A 24,445-nucleotide genomic window follows, 5' to 3' on the forward strand; every position below is an offset into this window, starting at 1 on the left:
ATGTATTGCACTGTACCGCAGACACAGAAAAAAAAAACAAATTTCATGACATATGTGAGTGAACCCAATTCTGATAAGGGGTGATTTTGTGACGAGGCAAGGTGGAAAGGTAGGAGAGTTGTGTGTGGGGCGTAGCTGTAGGGAGAGGGCGGAAAGATCCCGGCTGTGTGGAGGAATTGTTTTGTAGGGAGGATAGATTAGATATCACCAAGACCAAGGAGATGGTGGTGGACTTTAGGAGATCTAGGCCCCATATGGAGCCAGTGATCATTAATGGAGAACGTGTGGAGCAGGTTAAGACCTACAAGTATCTGGGAGTACAGTTAGACGAGAAGCTTGACTGGACTGCCAACACAGATGCCTTGTGCAGGAAGGCACAGAGTCGAATGTACTTCCTAAGAAGGTTGGCGTCATTCAATGTCTGTAGTGAGATGCTGAAGATGTTCTATAGGTCAGTTGTGGAGAGCGCCCTCTTCTTTGTGGTGGCGTGTTGGGGAGGAAGCATTAAGAAGAGGGACGCCTCACGTCTTGATAAGCTGGTAAGGAAGGCGGGCTCTGTCGTGGGCAAAGTACTGGAGAGTTTAACATCGGTAGCTGAGCGAAGGGCGCTGAGTAGGCTACGGTCAATTATGGATAACTCTGAACATCCTCTACATAGCACCATCCAGAGACAGAGAAGCAGTTTCAGTGACAGGTTACTATCGATGCAATGCTCCTCAGACAGGATGAAGTGGTCAATACTCCCCAATGCCATTAGGCTTTACAATTCTACCTCCAGGACTTAAGAACTTTTTAAAAGCTATCAATGCTTTTTGAGACGGTGATTTAGATGCATATCATATTTTTTTACTGAGTTAAGTATTGTATGTAATTAGTTTTGCTACAACAAGTGTATGGGACATTGGAAAAAAAGTTGAATTTCCCCATGGGGATGAATAAAGTATCTATCTATCTATCTAGAGGTATATGGTCCAGGTCAGTGGGACTAGGCAGAAAAATGGTTCGGCACAGCCAACAATGGCCAAAAGCCCCCTGTTTCTGTGCTGTAATGTTCTCTGGTGCGTGACTGTTACCCTGCGCGGAGGGCGGATGCGGGCGGGCAGTGTTCGAGTTGCCCTCCCGGAGGAGCGCTAGCCAACCGTCCCGTCCCCCCCCCCCCCGCCGCCGCCGCCGCCGCCGCTCGAGGCTGTCTCGCTCTCGCGCTGCCCGTGGAAAAGGCCCGCGCGAGCAGCCACCCGTCGCCGCCCCCTCAAAGCGTCAAAGGCCGCGCTTGTTCCGAAAGAGTCTGCAGTTTGCTGCAGGAATACGGCCGTCTGGGTTTTACACCACTCCACTCCCCCTTACCAGCTCCGTTTTCTCTGCAAACGACAGCCAGGCTCAAAACCATATCGTTTCTTAGATGTGTGAAATACTTGACCAATATTGACTGAGAAATCCCAAATTATCACCGTCCCAGTTCCACAGTTTCTCTGCCGCATTCTTAAATGCACCGTTTCTTGCTGCACAACTTTAAGGCGGGCCAGGACAGCACTAAACAGCTAAACATATGGCAGGTGTAGCGTGAAGGGCGACAGGGTGCCTATCAGCAAGCCCAGTCCACCAGAATCAATGGTTGTCACCAAATGTAAATGATTTAAGCAGTGACCAACTGCATTACCTGTCTATCCCGTAAAAATGAACGAGAAACGACCACCAAAGCAACTGCTTTTATTATTATAGGAAGTGACGTGTTTTGGTAACAGGAGGGTCCTGCCGAAGGGTTTTGGCCCGAAATGTCGACTGTACATTATGCTGCCTGGCCTGCTGAGTTCCCCAGCACTTTGTATGTGCTTCTTGGACTTCCAGCATTTGCAGATTTTCTCTTGTACGTGAGTTTTGGGATTATTTCTTCTTCTGGTAATGTTTAATGTCGGTTGCAGAGCAAGATAAAGTGCGTTAGCGCCACCTACTGAGCTGGAGTCTGGAGCGAAGAGACACTTTAATTTCCCCTCCAAAACAAATCCTCCAATAATAGATAGATAGATAGATAGATAGATACTTTATTCATCCCCATGGGGAAATTCAACTTTTTTTCCAATGTCCCATACACTTGTTGTAGCAAAACTAATTACATACAATACTTAACTCAGTAAAAAATATGATATGCATCTAAATCACTATCTCAAAAAGCATTAATAATAGCTTTTAAAAGGTTCTTAAGTCCTGGCGGTTGAATTGTAAAGCCTAATGGCATTGGGGAGTATTGACCTCTTCATCCTGTCTGAGGAGCATTGCATCAAAATATCAAAATATCAAAAGGTCTTCCACACACCTAAAAACGCTTCTTAGAAAATAAAAAATGCATTATATATTGGAAGATCAAGCTGGACCAGGTCAATATTCCATGCACCATCAATCTACAGGGTCTTGGGGTATATTATTTTTTGTGTGTGAACGTTTTGTGCTATTGTAACTGTGTGCTATGTGCTGTTGGTAATGTGTTTTTCACCTTGGCCCCAGAGAGGTACTGTTTCATCTGGCTATATTCATATATGGTTGAATGATAATTAAACTTGAATTTGAACTATATATTATGATGGCACTGATATTCTAACAAACTGTATTGGTACCAATTAAAAATTTCCTTTGCACGTCATAAGATCTACATTCAAACAATATACAGTACTGTGCAAAAGACAGGCACATACATATAGGTAGGATGCCTAAGACTTTTGCGCAGTACTATATTTGGCAACATGGAGCAGACCGCAAATTCGTAAACCTGGCGGGAGCAATGGAGGTTGGGAATAGCCAGGATGAGTTCTAGGGGTAGAGGGTGGTGCAGGCGCAGACCCACGCAGTTCTGAGACACCAGGCAAGGTCATTTGATTTCAAGCAATTAGTTTATTGATCATTACAGAATTCTGCTTTGATGCTTCCCACTCTCTCTCCTCTCCCTTCCCCTTTTCCAAACCATGATTCCCCTCTCCTTGTCTGCTTCCCACTCTTAGTCTGCAATAGACCGATATCAGAATAGTGTTCACTCAAACATGTAATGAAATTTGTTTTTCTTCTCTATTAACAGTACAATGCAATACATAAATTATTACAGTACTATACAAAAGTCTTGTGTGTGTATACTGTATTTATGTCTAATACATAAACATGTAGGTGTAACTTATTCCTTCCTGTTATATCCATCTCCCAGTTGAGCTCCCACCATCCTCTCAATTTTATATAAATGCCGTCCTTCCTTTTCCTTATTCCAACTTTGCCACAGTGCTTGAATAGATGTTTTACTTAAGGCTTTCACCTCCCCTTTAACTAAAGACACAACTATATTTACATATTTAATTTTTAATGATTGGCTAGAAGGTCTGCCACTTCATTTCTTTCAACCCCAACATGGACAGGGACCCATTAAAAAATTGATACATAAGCCTAGACCCTGTAGCCTTAACAGGTGTTACCCAATCTCTAGGAGAATAACTTGCCTACAATTTGAAGTACCTGTTTTAAGAGATGTCAAAACCGAGATCAAATCAGAGCACAGAAATACTTAATCAGGATGTACTTCTTCTACCCATTCCAAAACTTAACATGATAGGAACCATCTCAGACATGAATACTGACACTTTGTTTGATAATCTTTTCTTAACAGTCAACTGAAACTTTGGAACATAAACAGAAACACCAGAATGAACTGTCACTGGATCTTTTGAACCATCTGTGCAGTTATGTAAGAAACAGTAATATCTGACTTGCATATATTGCTGTACTACTGACATACAATCAATCTGCATCTTGATATTTTCCCGAGGGCTTAAATCACCCACAGGCAAAAGGGGAAACCAAGGAAGAGTGGCAGAGAGGGGTACACTGGGACCATATTCCATATTAAACAACCCAACATTTTGTGCTTGTTCATTTCCCATCCACCCAAAACTGAAGACCTTACGAATTAAGTACTCCCAACACTCTATTAATGTTGTCAACATTGGATGGCAAACTTTATGCTAACTGTAATCTGTGTAGGTAAAAAGATGTCACCTATTTTTGATGAAATTGGGGATGATTTAATAGTAGCAAAACATAATCACAATGCTTGAGCTTGAATTTTACCTAGGGGTTGTAAGACTGCTGGTGAGGCTGATCCATAAATAACACAACCATAATGAAATATGGCTGATTAAAGCAATACTGTATACATTTGTTTAAGTGACCTCCTACTTCCATCCTAATCACATCCAACTAAGCACCTGAGCACATTAAGGGCTTTTTTTGCACTTCTCTAGAATTTAATTCACATGCACCTTCCATGTTAGCCTTGTGCCTATCCACATGCTTACAAACTTTACCACTGACTCTTGTTTAAGAGATTTACCACATAACCTTGAGATTAATTGTGGGTGTAATGTTACTTTTAGAGAGTCAGTAACTTGAGTCTTTGCAGCAGAAAATTTAAAACCCCACAAAGATCCTCGTTCCTCTACTTCATTAATAGCTGCTTACATCCTCTAAATCATTTATATTCCCAATTCTCTTCCACACTGCACCATTATCAGCATATAGCAATTTGGAAATGTCTGAGCCAACATTTAACAACGTATCATTAATCATAATATTAAAAAGGAGTGGGCTACTCACACTCTCCTGTCGAATCCCATTCTTCCTCATACTCCTTAGAGAATGTTGTTTCCACCCTGACTTGTATTTTTCAATCACAAACAAAATCTTGAATCCAATTGAATATTCTACCACCTAGTTCCATCTTTTCAAGTTGAACCAATAACCCTTGTGTCCATAACATATCATAAGCTTTCTCTAGCTCAAAGAAAACTGCTACTACTGATTTTTTATTAATCTGGGCATTATGAATATCAGATTCCAAACTTAACACTTAGTCCATGGTCATTCTCCCTTTATCAGATTGGTAAGCAGCTTATTTTCCACTACTTTCCACAAAATAAGAAAGCCTTGCTATAATTATTTATTCCATTATCTAATGTACATGTGAAGTTAGTGAAATGGGCCTATTACTTGATAGATCTGATTGATCTTTATCCCTTCAATATAGGGATAGCGAACACTAATTTCCAGGAAGTGGGAAATTGCCCATCAATCCATATTGTAGTAAACAATTCCAAAACCAAAATAAGTTTTGAATCCAATAACCATGTAAACACATTATCTTTCCCAGATGATGTCTGACCAGCGCTACTGATAACCATTTAAGTTCAGACAATGTAAATTCAACACCCAACCAGGAACTGGAACATTTTTTTTTCTCAGCCATCTGAGAATTGCTTGCTAAAACTCTTTCTCTATAAGGCATCTATCCTTAAATTATCCAAACTCTGTACACTGGCATATATTTTTTGCTAATAAAATAAGATAAAACTTTATTTATCCCAAAGGAAATTATTATTGCAAGTTGCTCAGTCAGAAATATATACTATAAAGTACAAAATGTAAGCTTTGAGGTACAAAAATACAAAATGTGCATTAAGAAGTAATAGTGTTAAATACAGAAGTGCAGTGAAACCATATTCTTATGTACTTTAGGAGGAGTCTCAGGGAGAAAGAATCTCCTGTGGTGTTCAGTGGTGCATGTTGGTGGAATCAGTCTGTTACTAAAGGTGCCCCTCTGTTTGTCCAGTATGTAATGGTTTGCAATTCTGCTTTTTCAGAGTCAGTAACTGCAATTTCTCCCCGCCATTCAAAACCAGTAATGCATCAAGTTTTCTAAATCCCCCATTTTCCATATCATACCCCAAACATCCCCTATCTGGATCTCTTTCCCAACACTTTCACAGTACATTCTCCAATCCATCTTCTTTGCCCTAATCACTACCTTTCTAACTATGGCTTGAGCTCTTTTATATTGTATGAAAGACAAATAGAATGAACACATCTTAACTTTCCTAAAAACTTTATTCCACACATCCACAGCTCTTTTACATTCATCTGTCCACTAGGGAACAGCTTTTCTTTTATTATCTCCCAACAATCTGGGAATTGCTTCCTCAGCTATTGAGTTGAGTACAGAACTCAAGTATTATTACTCAACTCGATTTCCTACAAAACCAAATGAATGGCCATATGACATTTTCACCCTCCCTTAAATTCCTTGTCATCAAGCGCAGAGGTTTAAGAAGTGGGAATTAAATACCACACACAGGATTGAACAGTAGTTTGGAAAGGAAAGAGGAGTCTTTACTCTTAATGAAGGTTATTACATTGTTTTATACAAAATGTCTGTGACACCCAATGACAAGCTCTATACTTTTATTCAGGAAGTTTTGTCTAAAATTATTTTCATTATGTTATGGAGAATCGCTCATTTTATATTTATCAATGAGGACATTATTTTGGGCTCATAGTATTTAATGCCTTCTCATCAATTTTTGTTTATTGCTTAGTTGAACAGCGTGACTGGGTCAGACATACAGTATATATTCTTTGTGATCTCAGGCTCAGAGTATACTGAATGTATATGGGCAGCTCAGGATGCAGGAATAGATCAGTTACAGGTTTGAGACAGACTCCTCCATGTAACTATTTATAATGGTTTCAGTGATTTTTTTTGGTTTCTGGTTCTAAACTTGTAGCTTTCTATGATTTCTAAAAATGCTGATTTAAAATGATTCTACTATTTCTAAAACATCACTGAATGGAATTTCTTACAACTTGCATAGAGGTCTGCGAGAGAAGTGTATGTATCTCAGCTTATTTCTCTTAGTAAGATTAGTGAGATTACTTTCTTATGCTATTACATGCCTTTGAAATGAGCAGACCATCTTGTCCTTGTGGTCAATTTCATCCAGAATGGGTCTGGGCCACTCTATTGCAGCACTTCTTTTTTGATAGGCATAAGACTTATGCTCAACAATGTATCCTTTATTTCTCCTATGTTTAAGTCTGAACTTGAGTCTCATTACTTCATGACCACAAATTGAAGTTACCGTGACTAATAGTGATTCACCCTGCCACCATGAGTATGTGATAGTTTGATGTTTTCACTGAATTATTTTACCTTGAATAGATTCAATGCTTTTCTAACTATCCTTATGGCTAATGTTATATGTCACTTTGAACATTTTATACACCATTAGAATTTCATGCAATGTGTGCAAAGTAATACAAGGGAAACACAAAGAGCTTGAGAATTTGTTCCTGGTTTATTTGAGATCCTTGGACTGCACGTCTGTACCTAATAGACACATTAATGTGTCATGCAGTGACATCAGGCTTACCTATTTCTTTCTTTTTACAATATTTTTATTCAGAAGAGAAAAAAACAAGATTTACAGAGTGCAACACATAGATACATCTCAACATAACTTGTGTACATTCATATATTGTAATAAAATTGATCAAAATGTTATAGCATAACACATAAAGGTATACCACTCTGTAATCAAAAATTTAAAGATAGGTCATACATCATAAAATAATTTTTTTATATTAAAAAAAGTCAACCCCCTACCAACTACCAAAGGAAAAAGCTGATGGATGATAATGGATAATTAGAAAAAAAACATATTCGCTTAAGAAGAGAAGATAAAAATATACCTAAAAGTCTGTGCACTGTTAAACTTTATAAATTGGAAAAGTAATTTAGGAAAGGTCCCCAGATATCATAAAAAGATTGATTCGAATTTAAGACTGAGCAGCGGATCTTTTCTAAATTTAAATAAGACATGATATCACGTAGCCATTGAAGATGTGTAGGAGGGGTAGACTCCTTCCATTTAAGCAAGATTGTTCTTCTTGCTAAAAGAGAGGTAAAAACTAAAACCTGTAGGTTAGGAGTATTTAAAGTTGTATCTTCATTTGCAATAATACCAAACAAGGCAGTAAGGGGATTTGGGTCAAATTGGACCCCAAAAAGTTGTGAGAAGGTATGGAATACTTCCCGCCAAAACTTTTCAATTTAAATTTAAAACCTTTTGTTAATGGTTCTATTACCGGTATCTATAACTTGTTGATTGATTCTAGACAAGACTTTTTAGATAAAATAAAAAAAGCTTGGAAAAATGACCTAAATTGTCAGATTTCTGATGATAGATGGAATAGAATTCTTAAACTGGTTAATAAATCATCTTTCTGTGCTCGTCATTCTCTTCTACAATTTAAAGTAGTTCATAGAGCTTACATTTCTAAACAGAAGCTGTCCAGTTTTTATCCGAATGTTTCTCCACTTTGTAATAAATGCAACTCTGCTGATGCCTCTTTAATTCATATGTTTTGGTTTTTCCCTAAAATTGAAAAGTTTTGGCGGGAAGGCTTACCTATTTAACATAGTATTAAAATAATTTGGCTGGATAAAGGTGTAATAGTTATTGTCTATTCTGATCAGCTTTTAAAAGTATAAAACTAGGAAGACATTCTGAGAGAAACCTCTGTGAGTGATATTAACATTGCTGTGTTGATTGAATTCTGTGCCATATGTGTACAGTGCTGTGCAAAAGTCTTCAGCACATATACGTTACCAGGAAGCCTAAGATTTTTACTGTACAGCAAGTTTGTAAATATGGCAGGAGCAAAGGATATTGGGAATGGCGAGGGTGGAGTGCCATGGGAAGAGTGTGGGACAGGTGGCAGAGGGGTGTCAGGGTCGGGGGTGGCATGGGTGCAAGTAAACCCAGCCTTGAGTTACCAGGCAAGGTCATTTGATTACAAACAATTAGTTTATTGATAATTGTAGAATGTCTCTTTGGCGCTTCCTACTCTCACCCCTATTTCTCAGAATCAGAATCAGGTTTATTATCACTGGCATGTTATGTGAAATTTGTTAACTTAGCAGCAGCAGTTCAATGCAATACAGTACATAATACAGATTTTAAAAAAAAGTAAATCAATTACAGTATACGTATATTGAATTGATGAAAAATGTGCAAAACCCAAAAATTCTGATTATTAAAAAAAGTGAGGTAATGTCCAAGGGTTCAATGTTCATTTAGGAATCGGATGGCAGAGGGGAAGAAACGATTCCTGAATCGCTGAGTGTATGCCTTCAGGCTTCTGTACCTGCTACCTGATGGTAACAGTGAGAAAAGGGCACACCCTGGGTGCTGGAGGTCCTTAATAATAGATGGTGCCTTTCTGAGACACCGCTCCTTGAAAATGTCCTGGGTACTTTGTAGGCTAGTTTCAAGATGGAGCTGACTAGATTTACAACCCTCTGCAGCTTCTTTTGGTCCTGTGCAGTAGCACCTCCACCCCCCCATACCAGACAGTGATACCGCCTGTCAGAATGCTCTCCACGGTCCATCTATGTATAGAAGTTTTTGAGTGTATTTGTTGACATGTCAAATCTCTTCAAACTCCTAATGAAGTATAGCCGCTATATTGCCTTCTTTATAACTACATCGTTATGTTGGGATCAGGTTAGATCCTCAGAGATCTTGTCACCTAAGAACCTGAAGCTGCTCATTCTTTCCACTTCTGATCAATCTATGAGGATTGACATGTGTTCCTTCGTCTTACCCTTCCTGAAGCCCATAATCAGCTCTTTAGTCTTACTGACGTTGAGTGCCAGGTTGTTGCTGTGGTACTACTCCACTAGAATGCATATCTCACTCCTGTACGCCCTATCGTCACCACCTGTGATTCTACCAACAATGGTGGTATTGCCAGCAAATTTATAAGATGGTATTTGAGCTATGCCTACCCGCACAGTCATGTGTATATAGAGAGTAACGCAGTGGGCTAAGCAGACACCCCTGAGGTGCACTAGTGTTGATTGTCAGCAAGGAGGATATGCTATCACCAATCCACACAGATTGTGGTCTTCCAGTTAGGAAGTCGAAGATCCAGTTGCAGAGGGAGGTACAGAAGCCCAGGATCTGCAACTTCTCAATCAGGATTGTTGGAATGATGGTTTAAATGCTGAGCTATAGTCGATGAACAGCATCCTGACATGCATGTTTGTGTTGTCCAAGTTTTCTAAAGTCGTGTGGAGAGCCTTTGAGATTGAGTCTGCCGTTGACCTATTGTGGCGATAGGCAAATTGCAATGGGTCCAGGTCCTTGCTGAGGCAGGAGTTCAGTCTAGTCATGACCAACCTCTCAAAGCATTTCATCACTGTAGATGAGAGTGCTACTGGGCGATAGGCATGTAAATGTCCTTCCCACTTTCTCAGCCATGAGTCTCCTCTTTCTGCCCCCTTATATAGATAGCTCTATCTATTTTTCTATATATGCTCCATTGGTGACTACAATTGAGTTTTCTGGTGGTTCATGCACTGAAGTACATTTTAGAAAATACATTATGACTGGCTTCAAAGGACATAAAAATAAAAAGACACTTCTCACTCTTTTGTAGCTTGTGAGAACATGTATATTATTGGATGTCAGACAAGGATTTGTAAGGTCATTATTTGACATTTTGTGTGGTAAAATACCTAGTTTTCTCTATGTTTGTAATAATTTCATTAGATCTATTGATTGGTTTAATTATTAATGTCCACTGGGTGGCAGGAGAGACTGACTGAACCAGATGTGTTCAAATTTAAGAAGCCCACATTGCAATTATAAAATTTCGGCAAATCAGATAAAGTTTTCATTGTTTCCCTTTTCAAAAATGCTTAAAGCAACCTTTTATGGTAACTGAGAAAGCAGTGAAAATGGTTCATTTGGACTCCTGGCATCTTGAACAGCTGATTTTGGCATATGAAAATGTCTGCTATTAAAACAGCCTGCAGAATGCAGGCCTAATACACAGCTGTGTCTAGTGCACTGGCTGACACTGAATCTGGCTCAGTGTAACTGCAACCTGGGAACAATTTACTTTAGTTCAATTTGTGCCAGAATTGAACTGATTGTCACTAAAGACTTTACTTGGTATAACTACATTATTCAGAAAGTTGTAAGCAGTTCACTGATAGAAACTAAATGTATTAAGGTGTTGCAATTTATAAATGCAAACTATTTTTTGAAAAAAATTGCTAGTGGAGATGCTGTATTAGAATTGAAACTATAGTTACACCATTCTTTGAACAGAGCTGTGGGGAGTAACTTTACCTTTTTTCCCCAACTAATGGTGAAGGTGAGAAGGAGAATAACGTTCCTTCTTTTTGCCATCAAAACACTATAGCTACAATATGTGCCATCTGTAAAATGCTCTGCAATTGCATGCATTGGTGCTTCACATACTGCATAGTGGCTATTCTTGATCTCCCAAGCCTACAAGAGCTTCATTTAGATTATGGGAATATCACCTTGTTCCTTCCTAAGTTTCACACTGACTTGACTTTGAAGTGTATTAAACTTCCTCCTTTGTACAATGCTGCACATCACTTCCAACAATCTTCCTGTGGAAATGAAGCTAATCTTTAGAACTAATTGGAAACTGTTTAACTATAGCAACAGTACTTCAGAACCAAGTAACTGTATCCAAACCTCAGTAGTAGAACTGCAGTATTTAGATGACATTCATACTTGTGCACACCAGAAAGCTGAGCCATTGTCAGTTCATCCATGAAAACATATGAGAGGGAGGAGGTCACATTCAATATCTGACCCTCCCTATCTCCCACCCTGACAACTCCCCCTCTCCCCACTCTTGCAGTAATCAGCTTTCCAACAGTAAAGGTTCAAGCATACATGGACAACTTCCATATCTTGGGAATCATCCCTCATCAGTGTTGAAATTCACCACGGTTTTCAATGCACCAGGAGACTGCCTGGTTGATTCAGGAAAGGATATTTAAGGGTTAACACCTCACACCTGCCAAAGAAAAAATTTACGGTTTATCAGGAAGCAGTTATCAAACCCCTCCTATATGCTGCTGAGACCTGGAGTATTTACATCATGTAACACAATAAAATAATACCAACACTGTCCCAGCAAAATTCCCCAAATTCATTTGAAGGAATAAAGAATTAATATCTCTAGGGTTGAGGCTATAGTTACGGTTGTTCTGCTTCATCAGAGTCCTGAAACTGACACTCTATTTTGAGGTGTACCTTAGGAAGAGATTACTAGCCAGGACAGAAAAATGTTTCAAGGCTATGCTCAAATTTTCATTGAAGAAATGCATTATCCTCACTGACTTTTGGGAGGCTCTGGCCTATGAGTGTTTGAGAGACTTTTGGGAACAATAAATGTGATGCATTGGGAGGGCACAAAAGCCCTATTTAAGCCACAGAAGGAGTATACATCTCACAAACAATTTACATATCCATGTTGACCTCATTAGCCACCTCAGAATCCACAAAACTGGAGTAAATTTCCAGTTTGGGATATTGTAAATTTAGGACTTATTTGTCATTTTTCTTCAAATTTTACTATTTAATGTAATGTTTGCAAAATTTCTGCTATTTTGCTTTAGTATTTTTCTTAGTAATTGTTTCTTAGGGTTCTGACGTAAAGAAGAAAGCACTAGACATATTTCAAAATGTTTAAAGTTTGAAAGATCTTTCTGCAATTTATGTTTGCTAGTAAATTCCTTGCAGTTAGTAGTCTGTGAAGTTAAATGGGTCAGAAACAAAGTTTTAACGTTCTATTGGTATCATACCTTTAAGAGTCTAAATATATAGATTTTTACTAACTTGCATTAATGTTGTCTGGACATGAGATGAGGATTTTGGCTTATGGAGAAAGAATAAGCAATAATCTTAATCTTTTTTTCTTTCTGGAAATCTTGCCATTGCGGTTTAAAATTTACTTCAAAATGTTCCAGTGCTCTTTGTTTTTTGAAATCTTTGGGCAATAATTCATAATACTTTTGATTTCATGGTTGGCAAGTATTTTGTAATATACATCCAGAAAAAGTTATTCTTAAAGTTATTCTCATTGTGATAAAGCATGCCGGGAATTCTTAAATGTTATTTTCTGTAAGTTTGGGATGCAGGGTTCTTTCCATATAGGTCCTTTTGGGAGATTCACTTTCTCTGTGGATGACAGTACTGAAAAATCCAGCAAGAGAATTAGCTTTAGTTAAAGAGGCACAGAATTCCAATAAATCATTGCTGTAGATATTTTGAATTAGCTATGTATTTTTTGTATTTCAGTCTTCTATTTTTTATTCCTTAGCTTATGAATATCAAAAGTGGCAGCTGAAAGGGTTCAGTAAAATATTTGGAATGATTTTCTTTGCAGGCCATATCCTTGAGTTTCAAATTTTGATGATACTCTGAAAAGGAAACTGAAAATGCTGAATACACTCAATAAGTCATTCATGTATCGAGGGAGTCAACACTTTGGGTCAATGACCGTTCGGAACTGATAAACTAATTCATCAGTTCTGATGTAAAATCATCAACCTGAAATATTAAACATGTTTCACCCTCCATAGATGCTCCTTGACCTGTTGAACATTTATAGCATTTTTTATTTTAATTTCAGTGTTTGTAGTTTTATTTTGCCGAAAATTAGTTGCTCATTTGTCAGTGATATTTTTATTTCCCATTTTATTTATTAAATGTGTATATTTTCTGCCTGTTTCACTTTTAAAAATTCATACTTTGAGTTAATTGGTTTCAATAAAATTTTTTGGTGTATATAGAATCAGGACATGAAAAGTGATTATATGGAAAATGCACTCTATATGCACCATAGTTTGTGGTATTCTTCATGATAGTTATTTTTTGCAGACAAATGGATCTCACTTATCATCTGTAAGATTGTTTAATTTAATTTGCATTGTGAGGTAAAACTTAAGATTACCATGCACATTGACATTGGACATTAATTTTCCATCCTATGCTCCTCAGAGAAGTATATACTTTTCATATATATCCTGTAATGCTCCACAACTTGAATCCCTTTGCCTTTCCTGCAGAAAAGATATCAAAGTGTAAAAAAAATCATGTAGCTCTTTGTTAATGGTGTTGTGGGGGCAATTGAATTAAATAATACTTTTCACATGACAGTAGAGGATACCCGATAGTGGTGGGTTGTCTGTATTTTTAAGAAAATGAAGGGATCACTGAACCTTGTTGAATCAACAATGGAGGATTGGAGCTAATTCACATGAATGCTTACACTAGAAGACATCACCTTATATTTTATGACCTCTCTCCAATATCTATTCAACTGTTTTTTTTCCCAAATGTATAATGTTATTAAAGTGTTGCAGCAGATATTTCTGGAAGAAACATGCTTTGAAAGTAAGAGGGAAACAATTTCAAGAGCACATGAGAAACTAGTTTTTCACATTTGAGAGTGGAGGGTATATGAAACAAGTTGCCATAAGAAGGTGGTAGAATCAGCCACAATTGCAACATTTAGAATACATGTGGACGTATCATGTATAGGAAAGGTTACATTCATATGGGTCTAATGCAGGCAAATGTGACTAGCTCAGAATGCATTGTGGCCAGCGTAGACAAGTTGGGTCAAATGGCTAGATTCCATGCTTTATAACTGACTATCAACCATGATCTTGTTGCATATGAATCAGGCTTCAGGATCTGATTGGTGAACTCCTGTTATTTCTTACATTTTCGTGTTAATTTATGTAAATATTTCAAATTCAGAAGCTTGAATTAAGTAGCAATTATGATAGTGAATTTCAAGACGTATTATCAGAGAAATAAAGGCTTGATAATGATGACAAGCAACTTTTGCCTTTATACAGAGATTGAATTCATAGGGAACCTGAAATTCAATAGTGGATCAAATATGTATCTAATCTGTGTTGACTTATCCCATTTACAATATGTTTGATGTACACTCAGGTATATGATCTAAACTTTATTTAAACAGAGTATACAAAATGAAAATTAAAGGTTTTCAGTGAGGATGGTAGACACATTCTTTTGACTAGGTTCCATATGGGAGGTTGGTGACAAAGGTTTAGTCAAGCGGTATTCAGGATGAGGTAGTAAACTGGATTTGATATTGTCTTCATGGGAGAAGCCAGTGAGTATTGGTAATGGTTGCTTCTCTGACTGGAGGCCTGAGCTAGTGGTGTGCCACAATGATTGATACTGGTTCCATTGTTGTTTGTCATCTATATCAATGATTGGGATGATAATGTAGTAAACGGGATTAGCAAGTTTGTGGATGACACAGGATCGGGGGTGTAGTGGACAGCAAGCTTGCAGCAGGATCTGTACCAGCAGAAAAAAATGGGCTGAGAAGTGGCAGATGGAATTTAATGCAGACAAGTGTAAGGTGCTGCAATTTGGGAAGACAAGCGAAGGTAGGACTTACACAAGGAATGGTAGGGCATTGAGGAGCATGGTAGAACAGAAGGAACTGGGAATACAGATTCAAAATTTCTTGAAAATGGTGTCACAGGTAGGTTTGCAAAGAGAGCTTTTGGCCCATTGACCTTCATAAATCAAAGTATTGAGTGAGTAGAAGAGTTGGGATGGTATGTTAAAGTTGTATAAGACTTTGGTGAAGTCTAATTAGGAGTATTGTGTATAATTCTTATCACATACCTACAGGAAAGATATCCATAAGATTCAAGGAGCACAGAGAAAATTTACAAGGATGTTGCTGGGACTTGAGGGCCTGATCTATAGGGAAAGGTTGAATAGGTTAGGACTTCATTTCCTGGAGTGTAGGAGACTGAGGGGAGATTTGATAGTGGAATATAAAATTAGGAGGGATATAGATAGGATAAATACAAGCAGGTTTCTTCCACAGAGGCTGGTGGGGAAGAGAACTAGAGTCATTGGCTAAGGATGAAAGGTGAAATATTTCAGAGGAACATAAGGGGGAACCTCTTCACTCAGAGGGTGGTGAGAGTGTGGAATGAGCTTCTGGATGGTCAGATATACCACATCCACTCCTTTCACTCAATCCATTCCACAGGGTTTAACCTTAGAAAAACTACAAGCATGATATTCTTTTCATAAATCTATGCTGACTTCATCTATCCAATTATTATCTTCTAAGAATACTTTTACCACATCTTTAATTTTTCCCACCATTGCTGTCAGCTAACTGGTCTGTAGATTTTCATTTTCATTCTCTTGGAAACAGTTCTAGAGATTGCTGTCTCAGTAATGAAGTCACTACCACAGTACTATAGCCATGGTGTCATGGGCGCCATAGTGACATAGCAGTTAGTGCGACACTTACAACTCGGGATGTCAGAATTCGGAGTTCAATTTTGGCATCCTCTATAAGAAAGTTTGTGCATTCTTCCCATGGGTGCATGGATTTCCACCAGGTTCCCTGGTTCCCCCCCCCCCCCCCCCCCCCCCAGTCCAAAGATGTACTGGAAAAATAGGTTAATTGTCCTGTGATTAGGCTCAGGTTAAATCAGTGTATTTCTTGCTGGCACAACTTTGTGGGTTAGAATGGCCCATTCTGTGTTGCATCTAAAATAAAAAATGAAAAGAGCAATTAAAAATTTAGGTCCTGCAAATTTAAACACTTTCAGTTTTATTTATATATCCAAAAGTATTTTTTTAACAATGCTAATTTTTTTCAGCTCATCATTATCTTGAGATCTTTCATTGCCTACTGTTTTTAGAAAGCCTGTTTGTACTGTATGAAGACACACAAAATATTTATTTTTTCCAGATGATTTTTTTCTCTGCAACAGAATTTCTCCTGCCACTGCTTGTAAGGGACACATGTTAACATTTGTCAAGTGTTTTTTTTACACACCAATAGAAGATTTTGAAGTCTATTTTGTGTTCAAGCAAGATTATTTCTATTTTACTTTCCCTTTCTTTATCAACTTCTGGTCTATATGAATTCTGGACTTTTCCCAATCCTCAGACTTTCTGTGCTTTCCATTCTCTGTTAAAATCATTTTCAATCATGTAGTGCTGTTAAAGCCAGCTTTATGATCTAATTTCTAAGCATAAGATGGGCCAAATATTACAGAAAGGGCACTAAAAGAATGTAAGGCATACTTAAAAGTATTTCTGTGTGCATTGGCAAACACATGTTTGGATTGGAATTAATATTTTGTATTGGCCTTTGGTGTTGCATTTTGAGAAAGAGCTCAATGGAACTAGTAGTGACTGAGGAAAGGTGATAATTTTGGATTATCTGACAGAGGTAGACTTGGGACTGAGATTAGTGATATTAGTACTAAGTAATTTGTTCGGTGGTCTGAAAGGAGTAATCTAGGTCATGCAGACTCCTTTTCCACCCATCTCCTCCTACATGACTGCACAAATAAGTTATAGCAAGAATTATTCGCATGATGGTAATGGTATTGCAACATGCAACACTTACCGATAATTCCTGAGACCTGTTATCTTTGGAGACTCCAGTATGCTTACTTTGTCTCCTTACTTTGTATGCTTGTATGTTTTCAGTTAGTCTATTAACTAGAGATTTTACTATGTGTCAATTCCCTACATGCAGTGTCATGATAGATAAAATACTGATATAAAAATTTAAATATAGATAACCTGTATGAAAACTCTTCCTTTAGCAGGTGAAATACAATTTAATGCTTGCTTTCTTTTAAATTTGTGTAGCTGCCAGTGAATTTCTCCCACCATGGTAAAATTCTTGCATTTTTATAATACCTTTGAAACTGGAAACCATTTCACATTTATTATACACCAAATGCACATTTATTATTCACCAAGCACTTCAGAGTGCTACTTTTTGCTCTTTTATTAATATAACTGGCATTCACATTTGTTAAAATGCCATGTTTCAAATCCCTTGTTAAGCACAAATTCTCTGCTTCAAAAAATTAACAAACATCTAAATACATTCAAATAGATGAAGTGCAACTTCCTGATTAATGCACTTAGATCAAGGATGGTTTGATGGTTTGATCTCTAGTTAATCCTGACGAAGGGTCTCGGCCCGAAACGTCGACAGTGCTTCTCCTTATAGATGCTGCCTGGCCTGCTGTGTTCCACCAGCATTTTGTGTGTGTTGTTTGAATTTCCAGCATCTGCAGATGTGGTTATGGTTATGTGTTATGGTTTACAATACCTTCATTTAAAAAGCATTTTGTGAGCCGCAGATTAAAATCTAAAGTGAGTTTTATTGTCAAGAATATATAAATATATATCATGTACAACCCTGTGATTAATTTTCTCGTTTCTTGTAGGGATACTCAATAAATCTTTAGAATAATAACCATAACATAATCAATCAAAGATCACCCAGTGCAGGTGTTCAACCAGAGTACAGAAGACAGCAAACTGTACAACTGCAAAAAGAAGAAATAGCAATAATAATAATAATATATAAGTAATAAATATCAAGAACGTGAGAGGAAGAGCTCTTGAAAGTGAGTTCATTGGTTGTGGAAAAATTTCAATGATGGGCAAGTGAAGTTGAGTAAAGTTATCTCCTTTGGTTCAAGAGTCTGATGGTTGAGGAGTAGTAGTTGTTCCTGAACCTGGTGGTGTGAATCCTGAGCCTCTTGCATCATTTTCCAGATGGCAGCAGAGGAAAGAGAGCAGGTCCTGGGTGGTGGGAGTCCCTGATGTTGGATGCTGCTTTCCTGCATTAGTGTTTCATGTAGATGTGCTCAATGGTTGGGAGGGCTTTACCTGTGATGGCTGTATCTATTATTTTTTGTAGGATTTTCCATCAAGAGCATTGGTGTTTCCATGTCAGGCTATGAAAAGGTGAAAAAAGAGTTTACAGGTGTGCAACAGAAGAAGAATGCAGATGTGTATATATATACACACACATGTTGAAATTCCCTGCAGTCTGTAGTAAATTTATAGTAAAGGTCTATACTAATTAACTATTTCTATATGATTGAACTAAGATGCAAAATTAAGATCCATACTAATCTGTAGCTAACTATCCAGAACAACTTTCATGATCTCAACCAGCAGCATTTCCAACTTATGGAAACTTCAGTTTATAGACATTTTTTGAAACTCTTATGTAACCATGGCTCTGTACTTTAAGAGAAGAATTCTGCCAGACGAAGATTACTGGGGGTGGATGTGGGGTTAATTTTTGTGGTTCAGCACTGATCAGGTCCTAAGAGTGCGGCACTGGATGGTTCAACCTGTACTGAAAATGGAATGATACAGAGAAGATTTGCATGTGTCTTGTACACACAAATTTGTGAAAACTTTAAGAATACAAGTACACCAGGTAGGAAAAATGCAAGAGAAATTCTTATTTTGTAGGTGTGGGTGAAGATCTAGAATTTTGGTTATCATTGTGAAGAAGGATTGGATTATTTTGCTAGAGGAATTTTCAGATGCAGTGTGGTAAAGGCTTAGTTTTTAGGGTGTTTTGGGTTACAAATTTTAACAGAGGTGAGATTTTTAAAATTAAAATCTTCCCTAATAAATGGCTGGATCCTTCAAATAAACATTCAGCTCAAAAAAATGATGCATCTCTTGTGCATGATTATCTTTTTAGTTTTGTGGAGGCATTTAGAAACTTGTTCAATCACACAATATCAATAGCAATTTCAGTTTATGCTCTAGAAAGCTTTGTGATGCTGACATCTACATAGAGATGTACACTTCATGGAGCCTATCTACTTCTGTCTTGAATTTTGTTTCATTTGCTACAAACATGCATTCTCAAACCTGTTTCTGCAATAAATGTTTTCTGTCATCGTTAAAAGTTAAGGGTGCAACTGGTCAATAAGTACACTATTTATTTTTATTAAGGTCAATTGTTTTTGTTTTTGCTTTGAAGGAAAGCTAAATTTCTTATTCCTCTTTCTGTGTTAATATCATTCTTGCTCAAGTTCAGACTTCCCTCTTTGTTTTTCTCTTTCATTTTAAGTTGCATCTACCTTTTTACTTTGAATATACATTTTAATAATATTTGGAATAAATAGCACTTGTTATTCATTGAGATACTTTTAACCTTAAGGCCATCAACCAATTTTCAATAATTTTAGATTTTTTCAGTTGAACCTGCCCTGGGGATTGCATCTGGTATCAAGAGATTGATGAAGATTGCTTATACTTAAAGTTCAAAGTTTAAAGTACATTTATTATCCAAGTATGTATACATTATACAACCTTGATATTTGTCTCCTTACAGACAGCCACAAAGCAAAGAAACCCCAAAAGAACCCATTAAAAAAAACTGTCAAACACCCAATGTGCAGAGAGAAAAACAATGTGCAAACACTAAAAGTAAGCAAATAGCATTCAGAATTGAAGTTTTATGAAAAGCACAAAGCCAGGCATCACTGCAGCCTGAATTGGCCACAACCTCAGTTCATTGCAGAGCTGAGTAAACGATGTGGGACCAGAGATGTGAAGCCAGGCATCACTGCAGCCAGAGCAGGCCACAGCCTCAGTTCAGCGCATGACTGTTCAGAATAGTGATAATGATCTAGCTGGGAGATACAGGCTCAGAGATGGATTGGTATAGTAATGTGACTACTTCTCCCAGCTGGAGACCCTGGATCTGGAGGGGTATTGTCTTGGAGTCAGGGACTGAGTTGAAGACTTTCTTCATGCTGGCTACCTTAAGTATTCAGAATTGTCTACAACATAGGGTTTTAGATGCTAATTCAGTGAAATTTATAGACTTCTTGAACACTTAGAAGATAAAAGGAACAGGTGACAAAGTGAACTGAGCAACAGAGCGCAATCAAGGATTTGTCATATGGACAAGTATTTCTAATTCTTAAATAAGCATAAGCTTAATATGACAAAATATAGAATTATTTTTACCAATAGTGGATGGACCATGGGAGGGCTAATAATGTTTTAATGCAGCAAATTAATTTTTACTGAAGAGTTTTTCTATGGTTGGGCAGGAGTACAAGTATAACATTTTAATGGGTCATTCTCTTAGAAAGAACTAGTACTGCAGAGTAATTAAGTCAAGACTAATGAATAATTTGTGACAGTCAGAAAAGTAAAGAAAGAAAGCATGAAAGAATATCATATAAAGAAATACTGTATTGTGGATTAAAATGTTTTTGTTTTGAAGGAAAGCTACATCCTTTCTTCATCTTTCTATGTTAATGCCATTGTGGCTCAAGAAAGTAATCATGCAGCAGTTAGCTACACATTCTAAGATTGTTTTTTGAATGTGCAAGCTCATATTCCAATAGAGTCTTCAAAAATATTAACTATAGTGCAGGAGTAACTGAATCCTATATGAAATACAGATTTAATTGTATTTCAAGACTCAAAACATATGGGACACATATTCTTCGTTTTGTGAAAAACTTAAAGCACACATGAAACACAAATTGTGAGTATGATGAAAGGCTCACTGAAAATGTGGAATATAAGATATTTTGAAGACAAAAAAACATAGGAGAACAATTAGGCCACTCGGTCCAGTGAGTTTACTCCTCTATTAGATCATGGCTAATTTATTTTCCTTTTCAGACTTATTCTCCTACCTTTGATGCTCAAAGAGTAGGGAAGTGTATAGTCATTCAGTATGATAGAAAAAATAAAGGTATAGACTATTTTCTAGTCAGGGAGCGAATCCTGAAATTGGACATGCAAAGGAACTTGGGAGTCCTAGTGTGGGATTCCTTACAGGTTAATTTGCAGGTTGAATTGGCAGTGAGGCAGTCAAATACAATGTTAGTATTCAGAATCAGAATCAGGTTTATTATCACCGGCATGTGTCTTGAAATTTGTTAACTTAGCAGAAGCAGCTTAATGCAATACAAAATATAGAAGAAAAAAATAAAATAATAATAATGATAAATAAGTAAATCAATTACAGTATAGGTATATTGAATAAATTAAAAATTATGCAAAAAACAGAAATAATATATATTAAAAAAGTGAGGTAGTGTTCGAGGGTTCAATGTCCATTTAGGAATTGGGTGGCAGAGGGGAAGAAGCTGTTCCTGAATCACTGAGTGTGTACCTTTAGGCTTCTGTACCTCCTACCTGATGGTAATAGTGAGAAAAGGGCACACCCTGGGTGCTGGAGGTCCTTAATAATGAATGCCACCTTTCTGAGACACTGCTCCTTGAAGATGTCCTGGGTACTTTGTAGGTTAGTACCCAAGATGGAGCTGACTAGATTTACACCCTCTGCAGCTTCTTTTGGTCCTGTGCAGTGCCTCCCCACCCCCCCCGTATCAGACAGTGATGTAGTCTGTCAGAATGCTCTCCACGGTACATCTATACAAGTTTTTGAGTATATTTGTTGACATACCAAAACTCTTCAAACTTCTAATGAAGTATAGTCGCTGTCTTGCCTTCTTTATAACTGCATCGATATGTTAGGACCAGGTTAGATCCTCAGAGATCTTGACACCCAGAAACTTGAAACTGCGCACTCTCTCCACTTCTGATCCCTTTATGAGGATTGGTATGTGTTCCTTTGTCTTACCCTTCCGAAGCCCACAATCAGCTCTTTCATCTTACTGACATTGAGTGCCAGGTTGTTGCTGCGACACTACTACACTAGTTGGTATATCTCGCTCCTGTAAGCCCTCCCGTCACCATCTGAGATTCTACCAACAATGGTTGTATTGTCAGCAATTTTTTTTTAAAAGTTTGCCCCACCCTTCCCCCCCCCACCAAACTCTTCAGCAAATTTATAGATAGTGTTTGAACTCTGCCTAGCCACACAGCCATGGGTATAGAGAGAGTAGAGCAGTGGGCTAAGCACACACTCCTGAGTTGCACCAGTGAGGAGGAAATATTATCACCAATCTACATAGACTGTGGTCTTCCAGTTAGGAAGTTGAGGATCCAATTGCAGAGGGAGGTATAGAGGCCCAGGTTCTTTAACTTCTCAATCAGGATTGTGGGAATGATGGTGTTAAATCCTGACATAGGTGTTTGTGTTGTCTAGGTGGTCTAAAGCCGTGTGAAGAGCCATTGAGATTGCATCTGCCATTGACCTATTGTGGCGATATAGGCAAATTGCAATGGGTCCAGATCCTTGCTCGCAGGAGTTCAGTCCAGTCATGACCAACCTCTCAAAGCATTTCATCACTGTAGATGAGAGTGCTGCTGGGCAATAGTCATTAAGGCAGCGCACATTATTCTTCTTAGGCACTGGTATAATTGTTGCCTTCTTGAAGCAAGTGGGAACTCTCGCCCGTAGCAGTGAGGAGTTGAAAATGTCCTTAAATATTCCCGCCAGTTGTTTGGCACAGGTTTTCAGAACCTTACCAGCTACTCCATCAGGACCTTACGCCTTGCAAGGGTTCACTCTCTTTAAAGACAACCCAACATCGGCCTTTGAGTCAGAGGTCACAGGATCATCAAGTGCAGCAGGGATCTTCACAGCTGTAGTTATATTCTCCCTTTCAAAGCGGGCATAGAAGGTGTTGAGTTCATCTGGTAGTGAAGCATCGCTGCCATTCATGCTATTGGGTTTTGCTTTATGGGAAGTAATGTCTTGCAAACCCTGCCTGAGATGTCATACATCCGATGTTGCCTCCAACCTCATTCAAAATTGTCTCTTCTCCTTTGAAATAGCCCTCTGCAAATCATACCTGGTTTTCTGGTATAGGCCTGTGTTTCCAGACTTGAATGCCACAGATCTAGCCTTCAGCAGATGATGCACCTCCTGGTTCATCCATGGCTTTTGGTTTGGAAACGTACAGTAAGTCTTTATAGGCACACACTCTTCCACACAGGTTTTAGTGAAGTCGGTAACAACTGCAGCATACTCATCCAGGTTCGAAGATGAATACCTGAATACAGTCCAGTTCACTGATTCAAAACAGTCCCGTAAGTGCTCCTGTGCTTCCCTTGTTTATACCGTCTTGGTCCTCACTACTGGTGCTGCAGTCTTCAGTTTCTGCAGTCTTCATTTCCAGAGAACTAGAATATAAATGCAAGAGTGTAATGCTGAAGCTTTAAAAGGCATTTGCCAGACCACATTTGGAGTATTGTAAGCAGTTTAAGGCTTCATATCTAAAGAAGGATGTACTGGTGTTGGAAAGTGTCCAGGGGAAGTTTATAAGAATGATCCTGGGGATGAAAGGTTTAACATATGAGGAGTGTTTGATTGCTCTGGACCTGTACTTGCTGGAGTTTAGAAGAATGAGGAGGGATCTCATTGAAACTTATCAAATAATTTAAGTCCTAGGTAGAGTGGATGTGGAGAGGGAATTCCCTATAGTGTGAGAGTCTAGGACCAAAGGGCACAACATCAGCACAGAGGCACGTCCCTTTAGAACAGAGGTGAGGAAGAACTTCTTTAGCCAGAGGTGGTAAATCTGTGGAATTCATTGCCACAGATTGTTGGGGAGGCCAAATCATTGGATATATTTAAAGTGGAGGTTGATAAGGGCATCAAAGCAAGCAAGGAGAAGGCAGGAGAATGGAGTTGAGAGGGAAAGTAAATCGGCCACAATGGCCAAATGGCCTAATTCTGCTCCTATGTCTAATAGTATTATGACCAAACACTTCTCTATGGTGTATTCAAACTGCCACTTTGTCAATTATCCTATCTGTCCAAGTCCTTCTGCAGACTCCATGATTCCTCAACTCTACCTATCCTATCCCTTCACCTATCTTGGCAACAAAACCATCAATTGCATCATCCAGACCATTAACATATTATGTGAAAGGTAGCAGACCCAACAAAGATAGTGGAACACAACCATCAGATTCCTGAACTAGGGTGAATAACTTCATTCACC

At 38.1% G+C, this 24,445-nt stretch overlaps 1 protein-coding gene and 1 long non-coding RNA gene across 5 annotated transcripts in view; one reads left to right on the plus strand and one right to left on the minus strand.

Moving 5' to 3' along the window:
- Positions 1-1,730, minus strand: part of mettl27 (methyltransferase like 27) — a 64,232-nt gene extending 62,502 nt beyond the window's left edge. The window contains exon 1 of one of the 4 annotated variants that reach the window (XM_073053625.1): positions 1,345-1,639. The gene's annotated coding sequence lies outside the window, so the exon portion shown is untranslated. The other 3 variants (XM_073053623.1, XM_073053624.1, XM_073053622.1) reach the window with 3 other exon arrangements.
- Positions 1,731-1,761: 31 nt separating this feature from the next.
- The window catches only part of LOC140731804 (uncharacterized), a 198,723-nt gene continuing 176,039 nt past the window's right edge, over positions 1,762-24,445 (plus strand). Inside the window, exon 1 of the long non-coding RNA XR_012099921.1 lies at positions 1,762-1,864. This is a non-coding gene — a long non-coding RNA (uncharacterized lncRNA). The remainder of the gene's footprint in view (positions 1,865-24,445) is intronic.

The sequence above is a fragment of the Hemitrygon akajei genome, chromosome 8, assembly GCF_048418815.1.
Source record: "Hemitrygon akajei chromosome 8, sHemAka1.3, whole genome shotgun sequence".
NCBI classification, from domain to species: Eukaryota; Metazoa; Chordata; class Chondrichthyes; order Myliobatiformes; family Dasyatidae; genus Hemitrygon; species Hemitrygon akajei.